This window comes from Lynx canadensis, chromosome D2 (genome assembly GCF_007474595.2).
Source record: "Lynx canadensis isolate LIC74 chromosome D2, mLynCan4.pri.v2, whole genome shotgun sequence".
NCBI classification, from domain to species: Eukaryota; Metazoa; Chordata; class Mammalia; order Carnivora; family Felidae; genus Lynx; species Lynx canadensis.
Genome location: NC_044313.2, coordinates 54222876 through 54242350, shown reverse-complemented (window position 1 = coordinate 54242350; position 19475 = coordinate 54222876). Strand labels below are relative to the sequence as shown.

At 39.0% G+C, this 19475-nt stretch overlaps 1 pseudogene; it reads left to right on the top strand.

Moving 5' to 3' along the window:
* The first annotated feature begins 505 nt into the window (after window positions 1-505).
* Window positions 506-751, top strand: LOC115527581 (annotated as a pseudogene).
* The last annotated feature ends 18724 nt before the right edge of the window (window positions 752-19475 follow it).

Below are 19475 nucleotides of genomic sequence, written 5' to 3'. Positions count from 1 at the left end.
CTTGTTCTGTTCACTGCTTATTTTCCAGTGTCTAAAATAGTGTCTAGCATATATAGGTGTTTAATATATATTTATTGAATGAATGAATGAAGATCTGTCCTCAAAGGGTTTTATAGGTTTTCTATGTGTATCTTTTGTAACCAAAGCAACTGGATTTCCTGACTTTGGATTCCAGTTTCCTAGTGACAAATCTCTAATACTTGTTGCTAGGCATATGAGTTCTGACCTGCCTGTAGGAATCTCTGTCAGTTACCAGGCCACCTCTACATCTTGGGTCCTCCTTGGCTGCAAATTTTGGTTCCGTATGTTCCTCTTTTCCTTTCACCCTATAAACTGATCTTTCAGTTTCAGACCTGTCTTTGAATCAATACGATTTCATGTGTCAGTCTGAGAATTTTTGTCCTTCACTGTCTGAGCTTTGAATCTGTTAGTACTCTAATGTGACAAAGAGATTGTATAACAGCCTTTCCAGCAGTGACAAGGATATGCCCCTCCCCACAAAGATATGCCCCTTGAGAAAGATCTCCTCCATCCCTCTCCAGAAGAGAAGAGGAAACACAAGAAGAAGTAATTGGTGCAGAGCCTTGATTCCTACTTCATGGCCAGGAAATGCCCAGGATACTATAAAATCACCACCATTTTTAGCCAGGCACAAATGGTAGTCTGTATGTTGACTCTTTCAACTGTCCTCTGCCAACCTACAGGAGGAAAAGTTACAGAAGGATGCTCCTTCAGACAGAAACAGCACTAAAAACACCCTGAGTCGAGATGAGTGGGAAAGCATCCTAATAAACACATTTTGTATATAAGAGATTATATAACGAAATACATTACCATTACAATCTTTAAAAATTAAAATGGGCATTGTAAGGATCATAATTCTTTTAGCAGATAGGATATATTTATTATCTGTCAGTGCTCCTATTTACATGAGATAGGTGAATATCCCTGTAACATTCTTAGGTTTGACACATGCAAAACCAAGATTAGAAGCTATCTGTCAACTATTGTTAGATTTTAAGATCCCTCACTACCTACACACTTTTCTCAGGTACTTTACAAAAATCCTGGAATAACCAGGATCAACTGAGTGGTATCCCCATTTTTTTTTTCAGCTGGTATCGCTACCTAGACAACATGGCAATAGAAAGCTGCGAATTAACAAGCTGTCTCTTTTGCGTTAAGATGATTAGGGTGATGATGTGAATCAGAAGAATTTTTAACTTCCAACAATCACAAATTTTGCGAAACAATTTTATTTTCTTAAAGCGTATTCTCTGTGGCCCGTTTTATTTCTGCAATGGTTCTGCAAAGAATAACAGTCTATGTAGTAATCTTTTCCAAATGGATTTGATGTGGTGCAAACTCCAGGAGCACGAAGTACCTAAAAATGCCAGTTCAAATATAGGGGTGCCTGGGTGGCGCAGTCAGTTAAGCGTCCAACTTCAGCTCAGGTCACGATCTCACGGTCCGTGAGTTCGAGCCCCGCGTCGGGCTCTGGGCTGATGGCTCAGAGCCTGGAGCCTGTTTCCGATTCTGTGTCTCCCTCTCTCTCTGCCCCTCCCCCATTCATGCTCTGTCTCTCTCTGTCTCAAAAATAAATAAACGTTAAAAAAAAGAAATATAAAAAGGACTTTCTCTTTATGTAGCAACAGCCTAGAGAGATCCAAAATCTTTTATAATGTTAATATCATTTCCATTACCGCATTTCTGTGAGGGAACTGGTGGGAAAAGAGGAACAAGTAATTTATCATGTCTTTACAGATAAAGAAACTGAGATGCCAAGATAGACAGTTTTCTTGCCTGAGACTATGATGGCACACCAATTGCAAACATAAGACCACTGCATCTTAGTTGTTAGCTTACAGGGTAGTTTTTCCAAATCTTTCTGCATTGCTCATATAATTGAGATTCCAAGTAATAATAGAAGATGGTCAGGGCAAAGTAATGGTAATGAGCCAGAGCTAGAACTGAAAATAGAGTCCAAGTCTTCTAAGTCCTTGTCCATTGATCCTGCCATTATGCTGCAGGACTAAATTACCAAACTTCATCAAAAAGTGGCAGCTTAATGCTGTTAGAGACAAACCAGCATGAGTTCAGTTAACTTTTCATTATAGATGGACAGAATAATTCATATTTTGGCTTACCTAAGGGAAAAATATCTCAATTTGGAATTCATTTTGGACATTGTCATTTCTTCAGTTATTTGAATATTTGTGTGATATAAAAAGGATCTTTTGACTAAAGCTCATTAGGAGTCAGAAAAAAAGACAGTATAAGTTAGGAGCAATCATCTCTGCTTAAAGAAGGTATGAATCAGCAAGCTGGAAAGCTGTTTTTCAATGGGTTGGCTAGTCCACTGTGTCAGTCTATAGGGTAATGTGGTCCATTCCAAGCTCTAAGAATAGGCCAGGGGAAGAAAGGAAAAAATAGAAGTGTGTGTGTATGTGTGTGTGTGGGGGGGGGGGGGCGGGTATCTTTTGTTCCACACTTAAGACATCTGCTGTTTAACCTTGTGAAATGATGAACGAGACTGGTCATAATTCAGAAGTTAAAAAACTTTTCACCAAATAAAAAGGATTCTAAGAGATGCAGTACAGAGACATGAACTCTCATTATCTAAACTGACACATGACACTCTTCTCAGGCATTTACATGAAGACGGGCATTTTGCCCTGATGGCAGGGATATAAAGCTCACATAGACTTCCTCAATGGTGGAAGTCTTTATATGAACCAGAACACCAGGAAGGTAGGGGCAAATGAACAAAGACCTCACTTCTTCATAATTCTTGGTTGTTATTTTTTTTTTAAACAAATTAGCAGAGAAAGAGGCATCTTTGGAGTTAATTTCTTTGGGTATCTCTTTGGGTATACAGAAGATGTACATGTTATTAAATTTGTTCGTTTTCCTGTTAAAAAGAGAGAAAGAAAAATATTTAACATAATATTTCTGGTTTTAATTAAACTGACTTTTTTTAGGTTGCTACGTAGCTTCATGTGCCAAACTCCCCCCCACCCTTTTTTTTTAACCTTTACAACCTTTGCAACCCGGAGAGGAGAATATTATTTTACAGATGAGGAAGCAGAGGTTAAGTATCTTACCCACACAGATTGCATAGTAGTTAGACCTGGGTTTAAAATCTAGTTCTCCAAAACCACTTCCAATATCCTTTCAACTACGTCACAGAAGACTATGGCAATATTTTTATTTTTACCTTCGAGGAAATTTCTAGATAAACTTCAGGCTACTTAATGGCTTTTTGAGAAATGGATGCGGGAATATTTTTCTTATATATTTCTTCAGCAAAGTATAGGCTTTGGACATCAGATTGCAGGGCTTTTTGCTGCAATAAGGTAGAAATGCACTTCCTCAAAAGTCTGGGCACCATATGCTTCTTTGTTCTGGGTTCACTGAGGGCACCGTAAGTTGAACACGGTGGTGGTAGGCAGAGTCCTGGAATGAGAACTGTGAACTGACTTGCTGTAAATAAAGGATGTCCTATACTTCCTAAAACAAGGTAGAGGACACTAATGAATAAACTGAGCTATGGGGTGCCTGGCTGGCTCAGTTGGAAAAGCATACAACTCTTGATCTTGGGGTCATGAGTTTGATCCTCACGTTGGGTGTTGGGATTACTTAAATAAATAAAACTTAAAAAAAAAGTAAACTGAGCTACAGACATTTGATATTAGCATACCCTAATGTTAGATATTAGAGAGCATTTAAAATTTTACAGAAAAAGCAAACAAATATTTTCAATTTATTTACTCTCTAGAAAGGTTATAATTACTGACACACCAGGATGGCTCAGTCAGTTGAGTGTCCGACTCACTTTTGGCTCAGGTCATGATCCCAGGGTTGTGGGACTGAGCCCCGCGTCCAGCTCTGTGCTGAGCGTGGAGCCTGCTTGAGATTCATTCTCTCTCTCTCTCTCTCTCTCTCTCCCCCCCCCCTTCTTTCCCTTCTGCCCCTCTCCTGCTTGTGCTCTCTTTCTTAAAGAAAAAAAAAGGTTATAATTACTGAACATTTGCTGACTACCACCAATTCAAAAGTTGTTACACTAAACATAGATTCAAACTCAACCCATACCTGTGGAATATTGTCTTAGTAATTTAGTGACGGAATTATCAAAATCATTCACGATTAATTCCTGTGGAACTACATCTAGAAAACTTCTGGTAAAACCTCTTCCTTCTGGAACTAATCATTCAATAAAAGTTTAAGTTTATTATACGCCAAGCTCAGTGTTAGGCATGATGGTGCCTTCTCCATAAAGATCAGTATTGTTCAGCAATGATTCAATAATGAGTGAGTGAGTGAAGGAAACATATCAAACACAAGACATTTATCCAAAAGGTACTAGTAATCTAGTACGCCAAACATACCAAAGAAATTAATATTATCAAAGGAATTATTTTAAAAACACAAAAATCTCCTTTTCTTTGCTATTTTCATCATGACACCATCCCCTAAGGCCTCAGAGTTAATCCTTTTAAGTTAATAGTCTAAGATACTACAGGGTTTTCTCTGAGATCTTCAACATGAACTGTTCGCTTTATCAGCAGAGGTAATATAGAGGAACAAGTGTGTGGACTCTGGTAACAGATATCCTGGATTCATATCTTGGCTCCAATACTTTAGCCAGGAGATCTTTAGCAAGTGGCTTCTCAATGTCTCATTTTTCTTATCTGAACAATGGGGGCTTGGATAGTATTCTCCTCATAAGGATATTCTGAGGATTGGGCAAGATGCTATAATGTAATGTTTTACAGCGCCCAGCTTATCACTGTGCTGTTAGCTAGTACTCAAACTTGTCATTGAAGTATCTTTTTTCTTTCTTTCAGATTTTAGAAAAATATTTTAAAATCTAGACCTCATTAACCTTCTTATGACCTTGTCAAAGGGTCTTTTTTCCCTATTGCTATTTCCTATTCCCCTATTGCTGCCAGATGGTCCACCTACAAATGAGAAACCTGTGTGCTTACCTGTGTTAAGTTAGACCGTTGAAGGTCAATGCCGTGTAATAGAGAATAGGGTTGGCCATAACTGAGTATGTACAACTATGTAAACTGCAGGAAACAGTTTTCTGTGAACAGGTGTGGTATAGGGAGACAAAGATAAGGATGAGTCAGACCCAGCTTAACTCGCTGGGTACACTGTACTTAGCCTCTTTGAATGTTTTCTTAATTGTGTGTCTCACAGAAAACACTTAAATTCGTTGGGCCATTATATTTTTCATCTGTAAAGTTGGGAAAATAGTATCTTACTCATTGAGTTTTTTGTGATGACCGACTGCACAGAGTAAGAGCTCAGTAAATTCGCTGAGGGCTGTGGCCAGGCATTGTGAAGGTTAGTTCTCTTTTTTTTCTGCGGCTGTCTTGGGAAATGAGGAGCAACGGCAGGGGTGGCAGGCAGGGCAACCACTCAGCAACATTATGATGCATGTGATTTACACAAGTCTGTCACAAGTGGCTGTTCAGTGTGCAAGTTGGGCCGGTAGAAATGGAAATCTAGTCGGTGCTGTATTCTCTAAGATGCCCAGAAAGGGTCTCTCTTTCTCTCTCTCTCTCTCTCTCTCTCTCTCTCTCTCTTTTAAGTTTATTTATTTATTTTGAGAGAGAGAAATGCAGAGAGAGAGGGAGAGAAAGAGAATCCCAAGCAGGCTCTGCAATGTCAGCGTGGAACCCGATGCAGGACTTAAACTCACCCACAGTGAGATCATGACCTGAGCCGAAATCAAGAGTCAGACACTTAACCAACTGAGGCACCCAGGAGCTCCGTGGGTCTCTTTCTAATTTGTACAAAACAGCTCCATTTCCCACCCCATTTCTGTACCATTTTCTGACTTTTAGTTTCTTCTCACCTCTCCAGGTGTCCCGTGACTTCATATGGCCATTTATGACCTGTCCCTGCAGGTTTCTGCTATAACCTGCCTCACTTCTCTCGGGTCATCCTATGCCATTTGATACCGTCCGGAAAATCCAAATGTCTCCAGAGTCCTGATCCTTTAGGACTCTTCCATGAGATGAGTGCTAATTGCTTAAACTAATTCAAGCTAAGGAATTGACAACAACTTCCTTTGGTTGTACTGTCCATTGGCATTTTAACCAAGGTTTCCAGTGTTTCAACCCAAAAGAGCAAACATTGAGAGTCTGAAGTATCGAGGCAAAGGTAATGTAGGGCAGGTTGAAAACTGACTTTTCAGCACAGCACACAGTGGCTGCCCAGTCTGGTAACGCATAAAACTGGAGGTGCCATTGAATATATACCAGGAAGTAGATCTGTGTACCTTTAATAAACAAGCCTGCCTGTCCACATCAGCCAGTCCCTTTAAAGAGTCAATAAGAACTTTGGACCCTATACCAATACCCATCTCTGAGAGAAGAGAATGTGGGAGGGGCAGATTTTGTGGTATAGTGAAAACTGCCTTGAGAGTGAGGAAACCTGGATTATAGTTCTGCCTCCACCGCTAAATAGCCTTGTGAGGGGCGCCTGGCTGGCTCAGTTGGTTAAGCATCTTGATCTTGGGGTCATGAGTTTGAGCCCCACATTGGATGTAGAGATTACTTTTAAAAAACAAAAGTTTAAATATAAATAAATAAAATGTCCTCTCCCTTGGAAAAACAAACTGCTCTGTGGCCTTGGGGCAAGTCAGGTATGTGCTTAGACTTCAGTGAAAGTTACTGCAGACTGAGACTATGATGGAGAGAACCTGTGAAGTCCTTTTCGGGTCTAACCTTCTACGTGGCTCTTTCCCCCATTGTAAACCGAATAGCCTGGGGCGGGGGAGGTGGGGAGGGAAGCAATGAAGACCTGTAGTTTACAGAGTATTCTATTGAACTGCATGTGGAGAGTGCTGGCTTCCAGAGAGTGAGATTACATTAATGGTTAAGAGTGTGGGTGCTGAAGTCCTTCATTCCTGAGTTTGGGTACTAAGTTAGCATAAATTACTTAACCTCAATATCCTCATCTGTATGACAGGAATACTAATACCTAGTCATAATGTTAGTGAGATGATTAAATGAGCTAATAGACATTAAAACACTCAGCACTAGTAGGTTGTTTAATTTTTTTTTTTTTTTGTCCCATCAGAGACAAGGACTAAATTGTTTCCTAGGTGATTTCTATTCCAAAGTGATTTCTATTTCCGTCTTTCAATCCCCATCTTTTCATTTGTAATAGAAACATGTGTTTCAATAATTTGGCTAGTTCTGAATTTAGTAGCTCAATTACCCATCCACTATGTATAGTTTTCCAGAAAGATCTCTAAGTCTGAACTACTCCCATAGTATATAGGAGGGTCATTGCTGGTGACTAGGATATAAGAGTTGTACAATCTCAATTATGAAAACCCTTGCTTCTGTACCTCCACTCCCAACAACATGAGAACCTACATCTGTAGATGTCTGAGTCCCAGGCCACATGACAGCCCTAGAAATCATGATTATCACCATATTGGCAAAGTATAACAGCCACTTGAGCCCCAAGACATCCTATATTTGAGGGTCTGTTTCCTGGATCACTCCTGCTATCAATTCTATATGAGTTAGCAGATAAAAACCATACCAGTAACTTGAGAAGAGGTAATTTAATGTAAATGTTAACTAGGTGTAAAGATGTTAACTAAGTAACTGCAAGGGTAAAAAGAAAACTTGAAAGAATCATGGGGTAGCAACTGCAGAAAGCAGCTACGATCCCTTCAGCTAAGAGGACAAAAGAAAATGATTAGAATTATTAAAACTAGAGACACATCCTTTATTATTAACAATTCTTTATATTAAATTGTCTCTTTAAGTAATTGGTGTGGTTTGTGTTTCCTGACTGCACTATGACTGATAGAGTGTTTAGGTCAATTTATACTCCCACCAGCAACATAAGAGTGTCAAGATTGCTACATATCCTTGCCAAAACTTGGTATTTTTCATCTTTTTCATTTTGACTCTTCTACTGGGCTTGAAGTGCTATTTCATTGTGGGTTTAAAAAAAATTTTTTTTTAACGTTTATTTATTTTTGAGACAGAGAGAGACAGAGCATGAATGGGGGAGGGTCAGAGAGGGAGACACAGAATCTGAAACAGGCTCCAGGCTCTGAGCTGTCAGCACAGAGCCCAACACGGGGCTCGAACTCACAGACCGCGAGATCATGACCTGAGCTGAAGTCAGACGCTTAACTGAGCCACCCAGGCGCTCTGCATTGTGGTTTTTAATTTGCATTTCCTTTATGGGGAATGAAGTGAACAACCCTTCCATTTGTTTATGGGTTATTTTGATCTCTTTTTGTGAATTATGTGTTCAAGTCTTTTGCCCATTTTTTTGTATTGGGTTGCTGCCTTTTTCTTATTGATTTGCGAGAGCTCTTTGTATATTTTGGACATGAGTTCTTTGTTAATATCACCCCAGCTCTCTGGAGTGCAGCCTGGACAGGATTGTTCGTGTAGATGTTCTTCCTTTGAGTAAATGGCCCTTAGGACTGAATTGCTTATGTTGTTCTTATTGTACCACCTCAGCAGACATCAAGAACAGTGGAATGGAGATACTATAGCTTTATTGTGAGAAGATAAGTATATGTATTTCACATATGTATTTATTCATTCATTCCACAAATGTCTTTGAACTTATGAGTTTATTTTTAATTTATTATTATTATTATTATTTTGGAGAGACAGAGTGTGAGCAGGGGAGAGGGTCAGAGGGAGAGAGAGGGAGACCCCAAGCGGGCTCCACGCCCAGTGTGGAGCCAAAACAGGGCTCAATTCCATGACCTCGGGATCATGACCTGAGCTAAAATCAAGAGTTGGACGCTCATCCGACTGAGCCACCCAGGTGCCCCTGAACATATGATTTTAGAGCATTAATTATGTATAAGAAACTATGCCAAGTATGTGAGTTTGCTCCTTTCTGAAGTATTAAAACTCAGCTTGGGAGCTTTACACATATTGTCATTGTAATAAAATAAAAATCTTGCAGTAAATTAAAAAAGTTCTCCAGGGACCCAGAACATTTTTGAAAACTGAACAATTCATAGCCACTAACTACGTGAGGTCAGTGAATATTAATACTGAATACTGAAAAAGGGAATACCAATACTAAATACTGAAAAAGTCCTGTGCAAATGTTAAAAATGCCTTCTAGATCTTATTAAGACTCATGTTTTTACTCATTCATTCATTTACTTAAATCAAATATTTGTTAAGCGTGTATTAGGGAAGAACATTAAATGGCATCTAATTTCTTAGATCTTCTTAGATCTTCAACTAATTTCTTAGATCTCATCCCAGATGGTTCCAACCACTTCTGTGATTTCATTTACAAACTATCTATATGCGGATGATCTCCACATCTATTTCTACAGTCTATTCATTAGACTCAAATAACCAGCTGTCTGATGAATATTGTTGCTTGGATGTCTCAAGGCACCTGTCACACAACATTTTCAAAACTGAACTCATCATCCCCCATGAAATCTTTTCTGTGTTTCCTCTGGCATCAGCATCGACACAAGTTGCCCAAGTGAGACACTTAAAAATTTCCCTTGCTACCTTACTCTCCTTTTTTCCCTGCTGCCCCCAAATAGTCTATCAATTACCAGTACCTTTTGATTCAACTTCTTATATACAGTCTCTTTCAAATTAGTCTGTTTTTTTCCATGGCCAATACTATAGATCATATTGCTGGCATTTCTTGCCTAGATTTCCTAATTTGTTTTCCTTCAGTCTCTCTGGTCTCCAATCTATTCTCTCATCTCTCCCATTTCTGAAACCCTTGAAGACAAACTTTGTTCTTTGTGTAAAGTCCAAATTCCTTAATATGATTTATAAGACACTATGTAATGGGTTCTTGTTGCCTCTCTGGTATCATATCTCACTACTTTCCCTCCGGCACTTACTTCCATTAACTTGTCAGGTGTCACCAAAGGGATCTCCTGAGATCCCTACCCAGATCCTCAAAATTAGGTAAAATGCCCTCCTATAATACTCTCCTGTTTCCCTGATCTTTTATTATATGGTAAGTTGGTGGGGCCGTATCCTTTTGTTTGTTAGCTGTGGTAACTCAACCAACAAATCACCTTATTTATTGAGATAATGGATGAATTTCTTGGAACTCACAGATAGCCATTACTGCAGTTGCAGAATAAACTCTTTTATTAAATTTTTAAAAAAAATTTTTTTTCAACGTTTATTTATTTATTTTGGGACAGAGAGAGACAGAGCATGAACGGGGTAGGGGCAGAGAGAGAGAGGGAGACACAGAATCGGAAACAGGCTCCAGGCTCCGAGCCATCAGCCCAGAGCCTGACGCGGGGCTCGAACTCACGGACCGCGAGATCGTGACCTGGCTGAAGTCGGACGCCCAACCGACTGCGCCACCCAGGCGCCCCCTCTTTTATTAAATTTAAGAAATACTTCAGGGGTGCCTGGGTGGCTCAGTCAGTTAAGCATCTGTCTCTTAGTTTGGGCTCAGGTCATAATCTCGGGGCTCGTGGGTTCGAACGCCACCTTGGGTTCCGCGCTGGCAGTATGGAGCCTGCTTGGAATTCTCTCTCTCCCTCTCTCTCTCTCTGTCCTTCCCCCACTCAACGTTGTGTCTGTCTCTCTCCAAATAAATACATAAACTTAAAAAAATACTTCAGATTTTTTTTAATACAAGGAGATATTTGGACACAATGTAGTTACAATTAACACACTTGGAATTTTGTATAAGCCAAAGTCTGTCTTATTTATTAAGACGCTTTAGGGAGCTATTATTTGTGATGACCATGTGTTAAAGTTTTATTTGCCAAGATGGATCAAAAATTGGGAATTACCATTCTAAAGAATGCATTCCGGGGGTGCCTGGATGGCTCAGTCGGTTAAACATCTGACTCTCGATTTTGGCCCAGGTCATGTTCTCACAGTTTGTGAATTTGAGCCCCAAGTTGGGCTCTGTGCTGACAGTGTGAAAGCCTGCTTGGAATTCTTTCTGTCTTTCTCCCTACCCCACTTGTGATCTCTCTCTCTCTCTCTCTCTCTCAAAATAAGTAAATAAATTTAAAAAGCATAAAAAAAAGAATGCATTCTGGAAACTAGGGTTTTACTTTTCAAAGTTGGCCTGCTTACTATTAACCTATATGTAAAATTTGATTTAACAAGATTCATTCATTTCCCAGGTCTGTTTCTGGGAGAAGGATTCATGATTGCAAACAGGAAATTATTGTCTATGTTTATATATTTCCACCTTCCAAAACATAAAATTGATAAGAAAGCAGCAAAGGTCCATTTTAAAAGAAAAATCAAATCTTTACAATCTTTTTTCAAATCCTCTTGAGTTCTGTATCATGGTAATTGTAATAATAACTATAAAATACCATGGGAAATAATCCAAATTAACTCAGGATTCTGAGTTATTCTGAGAATAATCCAAATTAACTCAGGACCCTTCCACACACTATCCCAGGTTTATAATCTAGTAGTATTATGTGAAAATTTCCTCTTCTTAATAATGATCATGTTTTGATTGAATAGTTAATAGATCTGATTGCTTCAGGATCTTAAAGTAGTAGCATCTATAGGTGCTATAAATCTTGCTTAAATTTTAACAAGTCTATTAATTTTTTTTAACGTTTATTTACTATTGAAAGACAGAGAGAGACAGAGCGTGAGCAGGGGAGGGACAGAGAGAGAGGGAGACACAGAATCTGAAGCAGGCCCCAGGCTCTGAGCCATCAGCACAGAGCCCGACGCAGGGCTCAAACTCACAAACCGCAAGATCATGACCTGAGCCGAAGCCGGATGCTCAACCGACTGAGCCACCCAGACGCCCCTTAACAAGTCTATTAAATGAGTTATTCTGATGCTGGAAAAGCCAAAGGGCCCCGTTTCAATCTAATAGGTATGTCTTAGAATAGCAAGGCATGAAGGAAGGAATGCAATGTCTTCTCACAATTCTCTGAGATTGAAGTTCTCTTTATACTCTAGGCAATGAACTAGTTAGAAACTATTTACATAGAATTGTACCCTACTGTACAATGACAGCAAAAACTAAAATGTCTTCATATGTCTTCTTGCTAATTTTGTTGGGTGGGGTGAGTTATTACATTGGTAGTATGTTTTAAAGTTATGTTATATTGAGACTCCGAGGTAACTCAAAGGATCTTTCAGTAATTCTTTTGAATGCTCTATAAATGTTGGACTGCAAAGTTATGGGAAGAATTGATTCCATTTCAAGGTTAGGGTGAGCATTTTAGAAAAAGTAATACACGATGCAAAAAAATGTGAATTTTGGAAAGTTTTCTCATAGTATATATTGTCTGACACATAAGAGGCAGTCAGTATATTTTTCTTGACTGATCAAATGAATGCACAAAAGATTATCCTCATTCAGGTCTTGTCCCCTCCTCTTATCCTAACTCCCAATTAATAGTAATTATTTTCTGAGTCTCTACCCAAATTTTAGATAATTTTGCTCCCACATTTTGGCAGCTGGAATGGCTTTTAAAGTGCCTAATTAAGAATGATTTGTTAATAATTATTATCTCTTTGAATAATTTTCTTCCCCTTTTCACTCTTTTAAGTTGTTTTTTCACTTTCCAAGTCTCATGCTGGTTTTTTATTTCTTAGGCTAGCTTTCATTAAATAAAAGAGAACAAAGCTCTTTTTCTCTCTGCCTTTTAATAAATGTGACCCTTTCTGTCATTCTTTCCTTGATCCTTTCCAAATCAGCAGTGGTTGTCATACGTGACGGCTGAGAGATGAGATGCCAAGTGCAATGGCTAAATTTAAAGAGCAGCATTCGCACCTGTTGTTAACTGGCAATGACCAGTCTCACGCCCACAGCTTCCTCCACCCTCTGCCTCCTACCAAGTGCAACCCAGAGCCCAGTCTTTATGCGTTCACATATAAATAAGTACTGATGAAGATTATATACATGATATCAAAGTGGAGAATGAATATACCATTGGACACTAAATTTGTTTAGTTTCAGAGGAGCTGAAATTTGGGCAACACTCAGCGTAATATAAAGATGAAGCTGACCTTGAAATAGGTAAACTAATGCTAGGTATTTGATGAATTTTTGAAGACTTTTAATGGACTGTCTCACCCCAGAATAAATTTTTTATTTTTAATTTGAGAGAGAGAGAGAGAGAATGGGGAAGAGGGACAGGAGGGGGAGAGAGAGAATCTTAAGCAGGCTCTATGCTCAGTGTAGAGCCCAACATGCAGCCCAGTGTGGGGCCTGATCCCATGACTCAGGGATCATAACCCGAGCTGAAATCAAGAGTCGGACACTGAAGTAAGCCACCCAGGTGCCCCACCCCAGAATAACTTATTTAGACCCGCCATACTTTGTGAAATTATTTTGGCTATCAGCATTGGGAGACTCCTATAAATTTAAATGTTGTGTAAAAGAGGCAATCCAAAAAGTACTTATTATCATCTAAATAGATAGCTTAAATTAGTTTGCCAGATTGGCAACACTAACCTGGAAAAGTTCTGTAAGAGAAATATAGTAACAATAACTTTGATACAAATTACACCTAGAAGATGACAGAAGGAGCTGTGGCCCAGCCAAGGAGATGAGTCTAATCAAATAGGTCTGATAACCAAGGGGGTGTGGCAGACCTCAACTGTCAAATCAGCTTGCAGCAGGTACCAAAGTACCATGATACAAGGTCAAACAATAAATTATGAGAGTTTAATTTTACTTGGACATTTAATCTCAGAGGAGGCAAAGTTGGCCTTCAAAAGAGTAGAACAGGTGGCTTACAGGGACAGTGGGAGCAGAGTTGGAGGTTGAAAGGTCAGGGCATATTCAGGATTTAGGTAGTAAATACCTGGAGATTGCTGAAAGAGGGGAGCACTTTACCAATCTGGAATTTTGTTAGAATTTGGTCTTGTCAAAGAATGTTCTTGTGATTTTGGGGGCACTTTTAGATATTCTGGAATGGTGTTCAACTCCATAAGAATGTGTGCCAAATTCCTATGCTGAATTCCTCTAGAGGCGTTGTTTATTTGAGTGCAAAGTTTGTGTCCTGCCTCTTTGAATCACTTCAGATAGAGGAAAAAGACTTCCCGGCTCCAAAGGTCTAGTAAATAGCAAAGGCTGGAGGAAGCCACAGCCAATCCAACACAAAAAGGACACCATTAATATTTGCTGCCAGCCTCTCAGATCTTGAGAAACATGAACAAAGACGGTCCTATTTGAACAAACCCTGCCCTTCTCAACTTGGTGTTTTCCTGGTGTTCTGCTCTCGAAAAAAATTTTTTTTATTTTAGTTTTTAAATTTACATCCAAGTTAGCATATAGTGCAAAAAATGATTTCAGGAGTAGATTCCTTAATGCCCCTTACCCATTGATTTTTTATGATTTTTGCTTCCCTTCCCTTATGTTCATCTGTTTTATATCTTAAAGTCCTCATAGCAGTGAAGTCATATGATGTTTGTCTTTCTCGCACTAATTTTGCTTAGCATAATACCCTTTAGTTCTATCCACGTAGTTGCAAATGGCAAGATTGCATTCTTTTTGATTGCCAAGTAATACTCCATTGTGTGTGTGTGTGTGTATATATATATATATACATACCACATCTTCTTTATCCATTCATCCATCGATGGACATTTGGGCTCTTTCCATACTTAGGCTATTGTCAATAGTGCTGCTATAAACATTGGGGTGCACGCGTCCCTTCAAAACAGCATACCTATATCCCTTGCATAAATACCTAGTAGTGCGATTGCTGAGTTGTAGGGTAGTTCTATATTTAATTTTTTGAGGAACCTCCATACTGTTTCCCAGAGTGGCTGCACCAGTCTGTATTCCCACCAGCAGTGCAAAAGAGATCCTCTTTCTCTGCATCCTCGCCAACATCTGTTGTTGCCTGAGTTGTTAATGTTAGCCATTCTGACAGGTGTGAGGTGGTATCTCATTGTGGTTTTGGTTTGTATTTGCCTGATGATGAGTGATGTTGAGCATTTTTTCATGTGTCGGTTGGCCATCTGGATGTCTTCTTTGGAGAAGTGTCTATTCATGTCTCTTGCCCATTACTTCACTGGATTGTTTGTTTTTTGGGTGTGGAGTTTGAGAAGTTCTTTACAGATTTTAGATACTAACCCTTTATCTGATATGTCGTTTGCAAATATCTTCTCCCATTCTGTTGTTGCCTTTTAGTTTTTCTGATTATTTCTTTTGCTGTGTAGAAGTTTTAATTTTGATGAGGTCCCAGTAGTTCATTTTTGCTTTTGTTTCCCTTGCCTCCAGAGACATGTTGAGTAAGAAGTTGCCATGGCCAAGATCAAAGAGGTTTTTGCTTGCTTTCTCCTTGAGAATTTTGATGGCTTCCTGTCTTATATTTAGGTCTTTCATCCATTCTGAGTTTATTTTTGTGTATGGTGTAAGAAAGTGGTCCAGGTTCATTCTTCTGCATGTCACTGTCCAGTTTTCCCAGCACCACTTGCTGAAGAGACTGTCTTTATTCCACTGGATATTCTTTCCTGCTTTGTCAAATATTAGCTGGCCATATGTTTGTGGGTCCATTTCTGGGTTCTCTATTCTGTTCCATTGATCTGAGTGCCTGTTTTTGTGCCAGTACCATACTGTCTTGATGATTACAGCTTTGTAATACAGCTTGAAGTCTGGGATTGTGATGCCTCCTGCTTTGGTTTTCTTTTTCAAGATTGCTTTGGCTATTCGGGGTCTTTTCTGGTTCCATACAAATTTTAGGATGGTTTGTTCTAGCTCTGTGAAGAATGCTGGTGTTATTTTGATAGGTATTGCACTGAATATGTTTGAAAATTTTTTAATGCTTATTTTTGAGAGAGAGAGAGACCCAGAGTGCGAGTGAGGGAGGGCAGAGAGAGAGAGAGAATCAGAATCTGAAGCAGGCTCCAGGCTCTGAGCTGTCAGCACAGAGTCCAACGTGGGGCTTCAACTCATGAACCGTGAGATCATGACTTGAGCCGAAGTCAGATGCGTAACCCACTGAGCCATCCAGGTGCCCCATGCTCTTGACAGAAGAAAACTTGTAGATTGGATGCTCCTGATCTGAAAGAATATTCGATTATAGGGTCATTGAATTACAAAATGAATATGGAGTCAGTCATTCTTTGAAGGTCAGGGCCTGAGGCTCTGGCTACACAAAAATTTTAAGAGATCATATGTAAGTATACCTATGTAAATTATGTATGTAAAATATGTTCATAATCCAGTGTAAGGTTGCAGTCTACATTAGAGTAAGAGGGATGGGAATATTGGGGGGGGGGGGAGAAAAGTAAAGGGATTAAAAAGTAGGAAGGAAAAAAAATGTGTGTTCAGTTTGGCGAAGTGAGACTAGCTGTAGATATAGACGGGAAAAGAGATGTGGTGGGGTTTACGAGTAGTTCAGCCCTTCTCAGCTATGCTCACTAGAAATATTTCTGAACCAGCAAAGCTTAAAAAAGACAGAAAAGTTTACAGAAACTAAGAAGTCATGGGAAAGTGAGTGGTAATGATGGAGAGATGACTGCAGATGGGTAGGTGTGGAGAAACGGGAATAATGACATCTGGGAAAATAGTGAACCCCAAATAGCCAGAAAACAGACCTAGGCTGTGATAAATATTTGAAGGTAAAACCCTTTTCTTTTGCTCTCCTTCTTCACAGACTTTTTTTGTGTCCATTAAGAATTGCTCATCTTACTTGCATATATAATTCGCACCATCTGTGAACCATGAAACACAGCCCCCAGACCTCTAAGCAGATCCCTGTCATGGTTTCTTGCTCATGCAATGAACTGTGTGCAATCACCTATCCTGGCTATTTTGGAATGCTTTTAAGCAAATACTCCATTGAATTGAGTCATAATTGGGATCTGACTTCAGTGTACGTTTTGTAGGGAGCCTAGTTAGGGTTTCATGCTCCAGGAAATCTGTTCTGATTAGTTTTAGCTAAAAAAAGATCAACCTGTTTTAAGGACTGGCACAGAAAAGAACTCTGTAGCCATATAGGTTTCAGTGACCATGTTTTTATAATGGTAAAAATGACATGCAGATGAGAAAATGTTGAACCATTTGAAAGGGTAGCTATCCCCTCAAAAGTCCCCAGAGTTAACATGTTTCTTATTTATTTTCTAGAAGTCAATATGTACCTGAATTATATAAAATAATAACTTTTAAAAGGCTCATTTGTACTGCATTATTACTTCTTTATAGATGGGACAATTCATTTTGTTAATGGCTACATAATATTCTGTTATAGGGTTCGTCTCTAATTTATTAACCAATTCCCTATTGGAAAACATTTAGGTTTTCTTAAATTTTTTAATTCTCAAAAGTTACAACGTTTTTAAGTTTTCTTTGTGTGTGTGTGTGTGTGTGTGTGTGTGTGTGGTTACTTTCCCATGTTTAAAAATAATTTTTTTAAATCTTTATTTATTTTTGAGAGAGAGACAGAGTGTAAGCAGGGGGAGGAGCAGAGAGAGAGAGGGAGACAAAGAATCCAAAGCAGGCTCCAGACCCTGAGCTGTCAGCACAGAGCCTGATGCGGGGCTCAAACTCACGAACCATGAGATCATGACCTGAGTCGAAGTCAGACGCTCAACCGACTGAGCCACCCAGGTGCCCCTACTTTACCATCTTTTATAAAAGTATTATAAAGGTGATCAGCATAGCAGGTAATGCATGAATTAACTGTTTCCTGTCATATGTCGTTTCTCTTCGTATATAATTCATTATTTATTTATTTTCTAGGTATGTAGATGCTTTCTGTTGCACTATCTACACTTTCTTGTTATGGGGCCTGGCCAACCAGCTAATGTGAGGTATATCCTTTGCAGCTATGGAAAACAGATAGCTGAAGAGTGAAGAGATAGTGAAGAGATAATTGATGTTTGTTTCATTTCTAGCTCCGGATTATTAGAACTCGGTTCAGTCAGTGGATCCGCAAATTACACAGCCTACCGGGGGTGCATCAGTGGTTTCATCTTGGTAGATAAAAGATAACCTCTTTTGGTAAATAAGAAGAAAGCTTTTGGTAGCCCCTCTAGTTTCAGGTTTGTGCAGTTAAATAATCTATTTATTGTGGTTCTTTTGCAAATGCACAGGACTAAGTCTCAGAACATTCTACCTAGGATGCATATCTAATTTCTATACTTGGAAAAATAGGAGAAAGACAATTCCCATAGAACTTCTCAGAGTATAAGACAGACATGAAGGGGCAATCCTGATTCGTAGCCAGATATGGCAAAATCACAGAAAATAGAAACAAAACTAAAATCCATGGTTCTCCTTCCTAGTAAGAAGGAGGAAATGGCACAGCTGGGTAAATACATAATATGCAGATGGGATAAATATAGATGGGCCGAAAATGACTGTGAGTGAAGTTGTTCCAGGAATGTCACAGATTTCCAACGAGAGGGATTAGTGTGTGCAGCTGTTGAATGGGGGGCTAATCTCATTCTCGAGCTCTCAGGTTCCACTGTTGGGCAATAAATGCCTTTTGGGTGAGTGGTGTGATAGTCTCACCTGGAGAAGCCAATCATTTTACTGTTCCAGAGTGGGGTGGAAGGATTAAACAGACCAAAAACTCCGCTTCATTATTTAGCAATTCTTGGCCAAACAAGTACTACTTCAGTTAAACTTAAAAAAAATATTATTAGAACAAGTGATACAATAAAATTGTGTATGGTGTATTTTTGTTTGTTTGTTTCAGCTTGATCACCTAAGGCTACACTATAAAGATGTTTCCCAAAATTGAGAGCAATACTTTTCATCTGCTTACCAAACTGCTTTCGTGCTTCAGATTTAAAAAAAAATGTGAGGACTAACCAGCTTATAACAACAGATAGTAAGGAAATCTTCTAAGGAAATATTTATTTCACAGTCTTTAATGAGTTTTCATTATGATCTTGCTTCTTGGGGAAATAAATATTTTTTAAGAGAAAGTGATCAACAATTATTCCAAAGTTTATCCTAATGGCTAGTTTAGCTAAATTCATTGAAGTAACCTTTACATGACTTTTATTACATTACCAACATGTTCTGTTTTCATAGTTTAGTAAGTGCACACAGGGTCAAAGATAGTAAGAAAATGGAGACTATTGCTTCTGGAGAGTGTAAGAGTATCAGTCTGAAAGATGCTGTAAAAATGAATTGAGTATTTGAAATATACATAGATCTGTTAATTCACTCTGATGGCATGTACTCATTCTGGGACTTAGATATCCTAATCATTCTACCTCTCCTATACTATGCCACACACCACGGTCATTAGATCACCCTATGATGTAGGGTTAATTCCAGCCTATCCAAATACCATCAGTATGAATGGTAACTCTGGGCGTGTCATTGAGCGTTCCAGCATCCTTAGTTTAATGATTATTTATCTGGTACATATTTTGCCAACTTAGAACACTCACGAAGTACAAAGCTTAGCACAAAGATCCGTTTCCCCAGTTACCTTTATCATAGCTTTATCCTTGGTGAAGATTAGCCAAATCGAATATGCCATCTCTACTGCTGCTATT